A 12,603-nucleotide genomic window follows, 5' to 3' on the forward strand; every position below is an offset into this window, starting at 1 on the left:
AATAATTGACTATTAAAAACCTAACAGTCTTAAATTAGAACATCAGTAAGCACCACTGGCATAATGGATAAGTCACTGCCCTCCTATGCCAGGGGGTCCAAGTCCCATATGGGGTAGAAGTCATTACAGCAAGTGTCTCATCACTAGAGTTGATATTTTATCCTTGCTTCAACAGTAAAACAGTCTTGCAGTGTTTAGCTTGTAAAAAATGACCACAGAAGCTAAAGTATGGCATTAATTATGATAACATTGTTGTTGTTGTTGTTGTTTTTTAAACCTTTTCTATCACCGTGGACAGCTTATTCAAGTACCATCTGGCATGCATGTTCCTTTGTTGCTCATCATTCATCACCAAAAATGATTTTCTTTTTCAATTCTTATGACTGTACTGATTGTATTGAATAAAATCCACATCTATTATAACCAATCAATGCTGCAAAGTGCTCCAGTGGCGCAATTGGTCAGCGTGCAGTACTTATAAGACGGTATTTGTTGAGCAATGCCGAGGTTGTGAGTTCAAGCCTCACCTGGAGCATCTTTGTATACTGTTTTTTTCCCTTTTCTTATGTCATTAGTCATTGATTATAAACTGCTACCTTAATATTTAATATGATATTACAAAGGATGGAAGAAAGAAAGAAAAAACTCAAACATGATTGTGCATTTAAGTTGTCAGCACACATCTGCTTTGGTTCAAATGCACTGCATATCTTCCTTCAGTCAGCCAACAAAACAGCAATGGAAAAGATTAACATACTGTTGGTAAAGCAGTTGCATCAAATTGATTTTCTGCAATATAGCATGATAATCCATACTGACAGCTCTGGATAGTACCAGCACATTTCTTGCTGGACTTGGTAATGCAAAGAACACAGTAAACAGCTTCACTTTTTCCTCAAAAATAAATAATTGACTATTAAAAACCTATCAGTCTTAAATAAGGACATCAGTAAGCACCACTGGCATAATGGATAAGGCACTGTACTCCTAAGCCAGTGGTTGTGGGTTTAAGTCCCGTCTGAGTTGGAAGTCATTACAGCAAGTGTCTCATCACTAGAGTTGATATTTTATCCTTGCTTCAACTGTAAAACAGTCTTGCAGTGTTTAGCTTGTAAAAAATGACCACAGAAGCTAAAATATGACATTAATTATGATAACATTGTTGTTGTTGTTTTTTAAACCTTTTCTATCACCGTGGACATCTTATTTAAGTGCCATCTGGCATGCATGTTCCTTTGTTGCTCATCATTCATCACCAAAAATGATTTTCTTTTTCAATTCTTATGACTGTACTGATTGTATTGAATAAAATCCAAATCTAGCATAACCAATTAATGCAGCAAAGTGCTCCAGTGGTGCAATTGGTCAGCGCACGGTACTTATAAGACAGTATCTGTTGAGAAATGCCGAGGTTGTGAGTTCAAGCCTCACCTGGAGCATCTTTGTATACTGTTTTTTTCCCTTTTCTTATGTCATTAGTCATTGATTATAAACTGCTACCTTAATATTTAATATGATATTACAAAGGATGGAAGAAAGAAAAAAAAAACACAAACATGATTGTGCATTTAAGTTGTCAGTACACATCTGCTTTGGTTCAAATGCACTGTATATCTTCCTTCAGTCAGCCAACAAAACAGCAATGGAAAAGATTAACATACTGTTGGTAAAGCAGTTGCATCAAATTGATTTTCTGCAATATAGCATGATAATCCATGCTGACAGCTCGGGATAGTACCAGCACATTTCTTGCTGGACTTGGTAATGCAAAGAACACAGTAAACAGCTTCACTTTTTCCTCAAAAATAAATAATTGACTATTAAAAACCTAACAGTCTTAAATTAGAACATCAGTAAGCACCACTGGCATAATGGATAAGTCACTGCCCTCCTATGCCAGGGGGTCCAAGTCCCATATGGGGTAGAAGTCATTACAGCAAGTGTCTCATCACTAGAGTTGATATTTTATCCTTGCTTCAACAGTAAAACAGTCTTGCAGTGTTTAGCTTGTAAAAAATGACCACAGAAGCTAAAGTATGGCATTAATTATGATAACATTGTTGTTGTTGTTGTTGTTTTTTAAACCTTTTCTATCACCGTGGACAGCTTATTCAAGTACCATCTGGCATGCATGTTCCTTTGTTGCTCATCATTCATCACCAAAAATGATTTTCTTTTTCAATTCTTATGACTGTACTGATTGTATTGAATAAAATCCACATCTAGCATAACCAATCAATGCTGCAAAGTGCTCCAGTGGCGCAATTGGTCAGCGTGCGGTACTTATAAGACGGTATCTGTTGAGCAATGCCGAGGTTGTGAGTTCAAGCCTCACCTGGAGCATCTTTGTATACTGTTTTTTTCCCTTTTCTTATGTCATTAGTCATTGATTATAAACTGCTTCCTTAATATTTAATATGATATTACAAAGGATGGAAGAAAGAAAGAAAAAACACAAACATGATTGTGCATTTAAGTTGTCAGCACGCATCTGCTATGGTTCAAATGCACTGCATATCTTCCTTCAGTCAGCCAACAAAACAGCAATGGAAAAGATTAACATACTGTTGGTAAAGCAGTTGCATCAAATTGATTTTCTGCAATATAGCATGATAATCCATACAGACAGCTCTGGATAGCACTAGCACATTTCTTGCTGGACTTGGTAATGCAAAGAACACAGTAAACAGCTTCAATTTTATTCAAAAATAAATAATTGACTATTAAAAACCTATCAGTCTTAGTTAAGGACATCAGTAAGCACCACTGGCATAATGGATAAGGCACTGTTCTCCTAAGCCAGTGCTTGTGGGTTTAAGTCCCGTCTGAGTTGGAAGTCATTACAGCAAGTGTCTCATCACTAGAGTTGATATTTTATCCTTGCTTCAACTGTAAAACAGTCTTGCAGTGTTTAGCTTGCAAAAAATGACCACAAAAGCTAAAATATGACATTAATTATGATAACATTGTTGTTGTTGTTTTTTAAACCTTTTCTATCACCGTGGACATCTTATTTAAGTGCCATCTGGCATACATGTTCCTTTGTTGCTCATCATTCATCACCAAAAATGATTTTCTTTTTCAATTCTTATGACTGTACTGATTGTATTGAATAAAATCCACATCTAGCAAAACCAACTAATGCTGCAAAGTGCTCCAGTGGTGCAATTGGTCAGCCCGCGGTACTTATAAGACAATATATGTTGAGCAATGCCGAGGTTGTGAGTTCAAGCCTCACCTGGAGCATCTTTGTATAATGTTTTATTTTTCCTTTTCTTATGTCATTAGTCATTGATTATAAACTGCTACCTTAATATTTAATATGATATTACAAAGGATGGAAGAAAGAAAGAAAAAACACAAACATGATTGTGCATTTAAGTTGTCAGCACACATCTGCTTTGGTTCAAATGCACTGCATATCTTCCTTCAGTCAGCCAACAAAACAGCAATGGAAAAGATTAACATACTGTTGGTAAAGCAGTTGCATCAAATTGATTTTCTGCAATATAGCATGATAATCCATACTGACAGCTCGGGATAGTACCAGCACATTTCTTGCTGGACTTGGTAATGCAAAGAACACAGTAAACAGCTTCACTTTTTCCTCAAAAATAAATAATTGACTATTAAAAACCTAACAGTCTTAAATTAGAACATCAGTAAGCACCACTGGCATAATGGATAAGTCACTGCCCTCCTATGCCAGGGGGTCCAAGTCCCATATGGGGTGGAAGTCATTACAGCAAGTGTCTCATCACTAGAGTTGATATTTTATCCTTGCTTCAACAGTAAAACAGTCTTGCAGTGTTTAGCTTGTAAAAAATGACCACAGAAGCTAAAGTATGGCATTAATTATGATAACATTGTTGTTGTTGTTGTTGTTTTTTAAACCTTTTCTATCACCGTGGACAGCTTATTCAAGTACCATCTGGCATGCATGTTCCTTTGTTGCTCATCATTCATCACCAAAAATGATTTTCTTTTTCAATTCTTATGACTGTACTGATTGTATTGAATAAAATCCACATCTAGCATAACCAATCAATGCTGCAAAGTGCTCCAGTGGCACAATTGGTCAGCGTGCGGTACTTATAAGACGGTATCTGTTGAGCAATGCCGAGGTTGTGAGTTCAAGCCTCACCTGGAGCATCTTTGTATACTGTTTTTTTCCCTTTTCTTATGTCATTAGTCATTGATTATAAACTGCTTCCTTAATATTTAATATGATATTACAAAGGATGGAAGAAAGAAAGAAAAAACACAAACATGATTGTGCATTTAAGTTGTCAGCACGCATCTGCTATGGTTCAAATGCACTGCATATCTTCCTTCAGTCAGCCAACAAAACAGCAATGGAAAAGATTAACATACTGTTGGTAAAGCAGTTGCATCAAATTGATTTTCTGCAATATAGCATGATAATCCATACTGACAGCTCTGGATAGCACTAGCACATTTCTTGCTGGACTTGGTAATGCAAAGAACACAGTAAACAGCTTCAATTTTATTCAAAAATAAATAATTGACTATTAAAAACCTATCAGTCTTAGTTAAGGACATCAGTAAGCACCACTGGCATAATGGATAAGGCACTGTTCTCCTAAGCCAGTGCTTGTGGGTTTAAGTCCCGTCTGAGTTGGAAGTCATTACAGCAAGTGTCTCATCACTAGAGTTGATATTTTATCCTTGCTTCAACTGTAAAACAGTCTTGCAGTGTTTAGCTTGCAAAAAATGACCACAAAAGCTAAAATATGACATTAATTATGATAACATTGTTGTTGTTGTTTTTTAAACCTTTTCTATCACCGTGGACATCTTATTTAAGTGCCATCTGGCATGCATGTTCCTTTGTTGCTCATCATTCATCACCAAAAATGATTTTCTTTTTCAATTCTTATGACTGTACTGATTGTATTGAATAAAATCCACATCTAGCAAAACCAACTAATGCTGCAAAGTGCTCCAGTGGTGCAATTGGTCAGCCCGCGGTACTTATAAGACAGTATATGTTGAGCAATGCCGAGGTTGTGAGTTCAAGCCTCACCTGGAGCATCTTTGTATAATGTTTTATTTTTCCTTTTCTTATGTCATTAGTCATTGATTATAAACTGCTACCTTAATATTTAATATGATATTACAAAGGATGGAAGAAAGAAAGAAAAAACACAAACATGATTGTGCATTTAAGTTGTCAGCACACATCTGCTTTGGTTCAAATGCACTGCATATCTTCCTTCAGTCAGCCAACAAAACAGCAATGGAAAAGATTAACATACTGTTGGTAAAGCAGTTGCATCAAATTGATTTTCTGCAATATAGCATGATAATCCATACTGACAGCTCGGGATAGTACCAGCACATTTCTTGCTGGACTTGGTAATGCAAAGAACACAGTAAACAGCTTCACTTTTTCCTCAAAAATAAATAATTGACTATTAAAAACCTAACAGTCTTAAATTAGAACATCAGTAAGCACCACTGGCATAATGGATAAGTCACTGCCCTCCTATGCCAGGGGGTCCAAGTCCCATATGGGGTAGAAGTCATTACAGCAAGTGTCTCATCACTAGAGTTGATATTTTATCCTTGCTTCAACAGTAAAACAGTCTTGCAGTGTTTAGCTTGTAAAAAATGACCACAGAAGCTAAAGTATGGCATTAATTATGATAACATTGTTGTTGTTGTTGTTGTTTTTTAAACCTTTTCTATCACCGTGGACAGCTTATTCAAGTACCATCTGGCATGCATGTTCCTTTGTTGCTCATCATTCATCACCAAAAATGATTTTCTTTTTCAATTCTTATGACTGTACTGATTGTATTGAATAAAATCCACATCTAGCATAACCAATCAATGCTGCAAAGTGCTCCAGTGGCGCAATTGGTCAGCGTGCGGTACTTATAAGACGGTATCTGTTGAGCAATGCCGAGGTTGTGAGTTCAAGCCTCACCTGGAGCATCTTTGTATACTGTTTTTTTCCCTTTTCTTATGTCATTAGTCATTGATTATAAACTGCTTCCTTAATATTTAATATGATATTACAAAGGATGGAAGAAAGAAAGAAAAAACACAAACATGATTGTGCATTTAAGTTGTCAGCACGCATCTGCTATGGTTCAAATGCACTGCATATCTTCCTTCAGTCAGCCAACAAAACAGCAATGGAAAAGATTAACATACTGTTGGTAAAGCAGTTGCATCAAATTGATTTTCTGCAATATAGCATGATAATCCATACTGACAGCTCTGGATAGCACTAGCACATTTCTTGCTGGACTTGGTAATGCAAAGAACACAGTAAACAGCTTCAATTTTATTCAAAAATAAATAATTGACTATTAAAAACCTATCAGTCTTAGTTAAGGATATCAGTAAGCACCACTGGCATAATGGATAAGGCACTGTTCTCCTAAGCCAGTGCTTGTGGGTTTAAGTCCCGTCTGAGTTGGAAGTCATTACAGCAAGTATCTCATCACTAGAGTTGATATTTTATCCTTGCTTCAACTGTAAAACAGTCTTGCAGTGTTTAGCTTGCAAAAAATGACCACAAAAGCTAAAATATGACATTAATTATGATAACATTGTTGTTGTTGTTGTTTTTTAAACCTTTTCTATCACCGTGGACAGCTTATTCAAGTGCCATCTGGCATGCATGTTTCTTTGTTGCTCATCATTCATCACCAAAAATGATTTTCTTTTTCAATTCTTATGACTGTACTGATTGTATTGAATAAAATCCACATCTAGCATAACCAATCAATGCTGCAAAGTGCTCCAGTGGCGCAATTGGTCAGCGCGCGGTACTTATAAGACAGTATATGTTGAGCAATGCCGAGGTTGTGAGTTCAAGCCTCACCTGGAGCATCTTTGTATGCTGTTTTTTTTTTCTTTTCTTATGTCATTAGTCATTGATTATAAACTGCTACCTTAATATTTAATATGATATTACAAAGGATGGAAGAAAGAAAGAAAAAACACAAACATGATTGTGCATTTAAGTTGTCAGCACACATCTGCTTTGGTTCAAATGCACTGCATATCTTCCTTCAGTCAGCCAACAAAACAGCAATGGAAAAGATTAACATACTGTTGGTAAAGCAGTTGCATCAAATTGATTTTCTGCAATATAGCATGATAATCCATACTGACAGCTCTGGATAGTACCAGCACATTTCTTGCTGGACTTGGTAATGCAAAGAACACAGTAAACAGCTTCACTTTTTCCTCAAAAATAAATAATTGACTAAATAAAAAAAGCTAACAGTCTTAAATAAGAACATCAGTAAGCACCACTGGCATAATGGATAAGTCACTGCCCTCCTAAGCCAGGGGGTCCAAGTCCCATATGGGGTGGAAGTCATTACAGCAAGTGTCTCATCACTAGAGTTGATATTTTATCCTTGCTTCAACAGTAAAACAGTCTTGCAGTGTTTAGCTTGTAAAAAATGACCACAGAAGCTAAAATATGACATTAATTAAGATAACATTGTTGTTGTTGTTGTTGTTTTTTAAACCTTTTCTATCACCGTGGACAGCTTATTCAAGTACCATCTGGCATGCATGTTCCTTTGTTGCTCATCATTCATCACCAAAAATGATTTTCTTTTTCAATTCTTATGACTGTACTGATTGTATTAAATAAAATCCACATCTAGCATTACCAATCAAAGCTGCAAAGTGCTCCAGTGGCGCAATTGGTCAGCGCGTGGTACTTATAAGATGGTATCTGTTGAGCAATGCCGAGGTTGTGAGTTCAAGCCTCACCTGGAGTATCTTTGTACACTATTTTTTTTCCTTTTCTTATGTCATTAGTCATTGATTATAAACTGCTACCTTAATATTTAATATGATATTACAAAGGATGGAAGAAAGAAAGAAAAAACACAAACATGATTGTGCATTTAAGTTGTCAGCACACATCTGCTTTGGTTCAAATGCACTGCATATCTTCCTTCAGTCAGCCAACAAAACAGCAATGGAAAAGATTAACATACTGTTGGTGAAGCAGTTGCATCAAATTGATTTTCTGCAATATAGCATGATAATCCATACTGACAGCTCGGGATAGTACCAGCACATTTCTTGCTGGACTTGGTAATGCAAAGAACACAGTAAACAGCTTCACTTTTTCCTCAAAAATAAATAATTGACTATTAAAAACCTAACAGTCTTAAATTAGAACATCAGTAAGCACCACTGGCATAATGGATAAGTCACTGCCCTCCTATGCCAGGGGGTCCAAGTCCCATATGGGGTAGAAGTCATTACAGCAAGTGTCTCATCACTAGAGTTGATATTTTATCCTTGCTTCAACAGTAAAACAGTCTTGCAGTGTTTAGCTTGTAAAAAATGACCACAGAAGCTAAAGTATGGCATTAATTATGATAACATTGTTGTTATTGTTGTTTTTTAAACCTTTTCTATCACCGTGGACAGCTTATTCAAGTACCATCTGGCATGCATGTTCCTTTGTTGCTCATCATTCATCACCAAAAATGATTTTCTTTTTCAATTCTTATGACTGTACTGATTGTATTGAATAAAATCCACATCTAGCATAACCAATCAATGCTGCAAAGTGCTCCAGTGGCGCAATTGGTCAGCGTGCGGTACTTATAAGACGGTATCTGTTGAGCAATGCCGAGGTTGTGAGTTCAAGCCTCACCTGGAGCATCTTTGTATACTGTTTTTTTCCCTTTTCTTATGTCATTAGTCATTGATTATAAACTGCTTCCTTAATATTTAATATGATATTACAAAGGATGGAAGAAAGAAAGAAAAAACACAAACATGATTGTGCATTTAAGTTGTCAGCACGCATCTGCTATGGTTCAAATGCACTGCATATCTTCCTTCAGTCAGCCAACAAAACAGCAATGGAAAAGATTAACATACTGTTGGTAAAGCAGTTGCATCAAATTGATTTTCTGCAATATAGCATGATAATCCATACTGACAGCTCTGGATAGCACTAGCACATTTCTTGCTGGACTTGGTAATGCAAAGAACACAGTAAACAGCTTCAATTTTATTCAAAAATAAATAATTGACTATTAAAAACCTATCAGTCTTAGTTAAGGACATCAGTAAGCACCACTGGCATAATGGATAAGGCACTGTTCTCCTAAGCCAGTGCTTGTGGGTTTAAGTCCCGTCTGAGTTGGAAGTCATTACAGCAAGTGTCTCATCACTAGAGTTGATATTTTATCCTTGCTTCAACTGTAAAACAGTCTTGCAGTGTTTAGCTTGCAAAAAATGACCACAAAAGCTAAAATATGACATTAATTATGATAACATTGTTGTTGTTGTTGTTGTTGTTTTTTAAACCTTTTCTATCACCGTGGACAGCTTATTCAAGTGCCATCTGGCATGCATGTTTCTTTGTTGCTCATCATTCATCACCAAAAATGATTTTCTTTTTCAATTCTTATGACTGTACTGATTGTATTGAATAAAATCCACATCTAGCATAACCAATCAATGCTGCAAAGTGCTCCAGTGGCGCAATTGGTCAGCGCGCGGTACTTATAAGACAGTATATGTTGAGCAATGCCGAGGTTGTGAGTTCAAGCCTCACCTGGAGCATCTTTGTATGCTGTTTTTTTTTTTTTTTTCTTATGTCATTAGTCATTGATTATAAACTGCTACCTTAATATTTAATATGATATTACAAAGGATGGAAGAAAGAAAGAAAAAACACAAACATGATTGTGCATTTAAGTTGTCAGCACACATCTGCTTTGGTTCAAATGCACTGCATATCTTCCTTCAGTCAGCCAACAAAACAGCAATGGAAAAGATTAACATACTGTTGGTAAAGCAGTTGCATCAAATTGATTTTCTGCAATATAGCATGATAATCCATACTGACAGCTCTGGATAGTACCAGCACATTTCTTGCTGGACTTGGTAATGCAAAGAACACAGTAAACAGCTTCACTTTTTCCTCAAAAATAAATAATTGACTATTAAAAACCTAACAGTCTTAAATAAGAACATCAGTAAGCACCACTGGCATAATGGATAAGTCACTGCCCTCCTAAGCCAGGGGGTCCAAGTCCCATATGGGGTGGAAGTCATTACAGCAAGTGTCTCATCACTAGAGTTGATATTTTATCCTTGCTTCAACAGTAAAACAGTCTTGCAGTGTTTAGCTTGTAAAAAATGACCACAGAAGCTAAAATATGACATTAATTAAGATAACATTGTTGTTGTTGTTGTTTTTTAAACCTTTTCTATCACCGTGGACAGCTTATTCAAGTACCATCTGGCATGCATGTTCCTTTGTTGCTCATCATTCATCACCAAAAATGATTTTCTTTTTCAATTCTTATGACTGTACTGATTGCATTAAATAAAATCCACATCTAGCATTACCAATCAAAGCTGCAAAGTGCTCCAGTGGCGCAATTGGTCAGCGCGTGGTACTTATAAGATGGTATCTGTTGAGCAATGCCGAGGTTGTGAGTTCAAGCCTCACCTGGAGTATCTTTGTACACTATTTTTTTTCCTTTTCTTATGTCATTAGTCATTGATTATAAACTGCTACCTTAATATTTAATATGATATTACAAAGGATGGAAGAAAGAAAGAAAAAACACAAACAAGATTGTGCATTTAAGTTGTCAGCACACATCTGCTTTGGTTCAAATGCACTGCATATCTTCCTTCAGTCAGCCAACAAAACAGCAATGGAAAAGATTAACATACTGTTGGTAAAGCAGTTGCATCAAATTGATTTTCTGCAATATAGCATGATAATCCATACTGACAGCTCTGGATAGTACCAGCACATTTCTTCCTGGACTTGGTAATGCAAAGAACACAGTAAACAGCTTCAATTTTATTCAAAAATAAATAATTGACTATTAAAAACCTATCAGTCTTAAATAAGGACATCAGTAAGCACCACTGGCATAATGGATAAGGAACTGTTCTCCTAAGCCAGTGCTTGTGGGTTTAAGTCCCGTCGGAGTTGGAAGTCATTACAGCAAGTGTCTCATCACTAGAGTTGATATTTTATCCTTGCTTCAACTGTAAAACAGTCTTGCAGTGTTTTAGCTTGCAAAAAATGACCACAGAAGCTAAAATATGACATTAATTATAATAACATTGTTGTTGTTGTTTTTTAAACCTTTTCTATCACCGTGGACAGCTTATTCAAGTGCCATCTGGCATGCATGTTCCTTTGTTGCTCATCATTCATCACCAAAAATGATTTTCTTTTTCAATTCTTATGACTGTACTGATTGTATTGAATAAAATCCACATCTAGCAAAACCAACAAATGCTGCAAAGTGCTCCAGTGGTGCAATTGGTCAGTGCGCGGTACTTATAAGACAGTATATGTTGAGCAATGCCGAGCTTGTGAGTTCAAGCCTCACCTGGAGCATCTTTGTATACTGTTTTTTTTCCTTTTCTTATGTCATTAGTCATTGATTATAAACTGCTACCTTAATATTTAATATGATATTACAAACGATGGAAGAAAGAAAGAAAAAGCACAAACATGATTGTGCATTTAAGTTGTCAGCACACATCTGCTTTGGTTCAAATGCACTGCATATCTTCCTTCAGTCAGCCAACAAAACAGCAATGGAAAAGATTAACATACTGTTGGTAAAGCAGTTGCATCAAATTGATTTTCGGCAATATAGCATGATAATCCATACTGACAGCTCTGGATAGTACCAGCACATTTCTTGCTGGACTTGGTAATGCAAAAAACACAGTAAACAGCTTCACTTTTTCCTCAAAAATAAATAATTGTCTATTAAAAACCTAACACTCTTAAATAGGAACATCAGTAAGCACCACTTGCATAATGGATAAGTCACTGCCCTCCTAAGCCAGGGGGTCCAAGTCCCATATGGGGTGGAAGTCATTACAGCAAGTGTCTCATCACTAGAGTTGATATTTTATCCTTGCTTCAACAGTAAAACAGTCTTGCAGTGTTTAGCTTGTAAAAAATGACCACAGAAGCTAAAATATGACATTAATTATGATAACATTGTTGTTGTTGTTGTTTTTTAAACCTTTTCTATCACCATGGACAGCTTATTCAAGTACCATCTGGCATGCGTGTTCCTTTGTTGCTCATCATTCATCACCAAAAATGATTTTCTTTTTCAATTCTTATGACTGTACTGATTGTATTGAATAAAATCCACATCTAGCATAACCAATCAATGCTGCAAAGTGCTCCAGTGGCGCAATTGGTCAGCGCACGGTATTTATAAGACAGTATCTGTTGAGCAATGCCGAGGTTGTGAGTTCAAGCCTCACCTAGAGCATCTTTGTATACTGTTTTTTTTTTCCTTTTCTTATGTCATTAGTCATTGATTATAAACTGCTTCCTTAATATTTAATATGATATTACAAAGGATGGAAGAAAGAAAGAAAAAACACAAACATGATTGTGCATTTAAGTTGTCAGCACACATCTGCTTTGGTTCAAATGCACTGCATATCTTCCTTCAGTCAGCCAACAAAACAGCAATGGAAAAGATTAACATACTGTTGGTAAAGCAGTTGCATCAAATTGATTTTCGGCAATATAGCATGATAATCCATACTGACAGCTCTGGATAGTACCAGCAC

The 12,603-nt window shown here is 36.2% G+C and overlaps 9 non-coding genes across 9 annotated transcripts; all 9 read left to right on the top strand.

Moving 5' to 3' along the window:
- The first annotated feature begins 1,346 nt into the window (after nt 1–1,346).
- TRNAI-UAU (transfer RNA isoleucine (anticodon UAU)) lies at nt 1,347–1,439 on the top strand. The gene is given in 2 exon segments: nt 1,347–1,384; nt 1,404–1,439. It is a non-coding gene; the product is annotated as a tRNA-Ile (tRNA).
- An 811-nt stretch (nt 1,440–2,250) lies between these two features.
- On the top strand, nt 2,251–2,343 carry TRNAI-UAU (transfer RNA isoleucine (anticodon UAU)). Its single transcript is given in 2 exon segments — nt 2,251–2,288; nt 2,308–2,343. It is a non-coding gene; the product is annotated as a tRNA-Ile (tRNA).
- A 1,716-nt stretch (nt 2,344–4,059) lies between these two features.
- TRNAI-UAU (transfer RNA isoleucine (anticodon UAU)) lies at nt 4,060–4,152 on the top strand. The gene is given in 2 exon segments: nt 4,060–4,097; nt 4,117–4,152. It is a non-coding gene; the product is annotated as a tRNA-Ile (tRNA).
- A 1,716-nt stretch (nt 4,153–5,868) lies between these two features.
- On the top strand, nt 5,869–5,961 carry TRNAI-UAU (transfer RNA isoleucine (anticodon UAU)). The gene is given in 2 exon segments: nt 5,869–5,906; nt 5,926–5,961. It is a non-coding gene; the product is annotated as a tRNA-Ile (tRNA).
- Nucleotides 5,962–6,774: 813 nt separating this feature from the next.
- TRNAI-UAU (transfer RNA isoleucine (anticodon UAU)) lies at nt 6,775–6,867 on the top strand. Its single transcript is given in 2 exon segments — nt 6,775–6,812; nt 6,832–6,867. It is a non-coding gene; the product is annotated as a tRNA-Ile (tRNA).
- Nucleotides 6,868–7,682: 815 nt separating this feature from the next.
- TRNAI-UAU (transfer RNA isoleucine (anticodon UAU)) lies at nt 7,683–7,775 on the top strand. Its single transcript is given in 2 exon segments — nt 7,683–7,720; nt 7,740–7,775. It is a non-coding gene; the product is annotated as a tRNA-Ile (tRNA).
- An 808-nt stretch (nt 7,776–8,583) lies between these two features.
- TRNAI-UAU (transfer RNA isoleucine (anticodon UAU)) lies at nt 8,584–8,676 on the top strand. Its single transcript is given in 2 exon segments — nt 8,584–8,621; nt 8,641–8,676. It is a non-coding gene; the product is annotated as a tRNA-Ile (tRNA).
- An 819-nt stretch (nt 8,677–9,495) lies between these two features.
- On the top strand, nt 9,496–9,588 carry TRNAI-UAU (transfer RNA isoleucine (anticodon UAU)). Its single transcript is given in 2 exon segments — nt 9,496–9,533; nt 9,553–9,588. It is a non-coding gene; the product is annotated as a tRNA-Ile (tRNA).
- Nucleotides 9,589–10,398: 810 nt separating this feature from the next.
- Nucleotides 10,399–10,491, top strand: TRNAI-UAU (transfer RNA isoleucine (anticodon UAU)). The gene is given in 2 exon segments: nt 10,399–10,436; nt 10,456–10,491. It is a non-coding gene; the product is annotated as a tRNA-Ile (tRNA).
- Nucleotides 10,492–12,603: the final 2,112 nt, after the last annotated feature.

This window comes from Pseudophryne corroboree, chromosome 4 (genome assembly GCF_028390025.1).
Source record: "Pseudophryne corroboree isolate aPseCor3 chromosome 4, aPseCor3.hap2, whole genome shotgun sequence".
In the NCBI taxonomy this organism is placed as follows: domain Eukaryota; kingdom Metazoa; phylum Chordata; class Amphibia; order Anura; family Myobatrachidae; genus Pseudophryne; species Pseudophryne corroboree.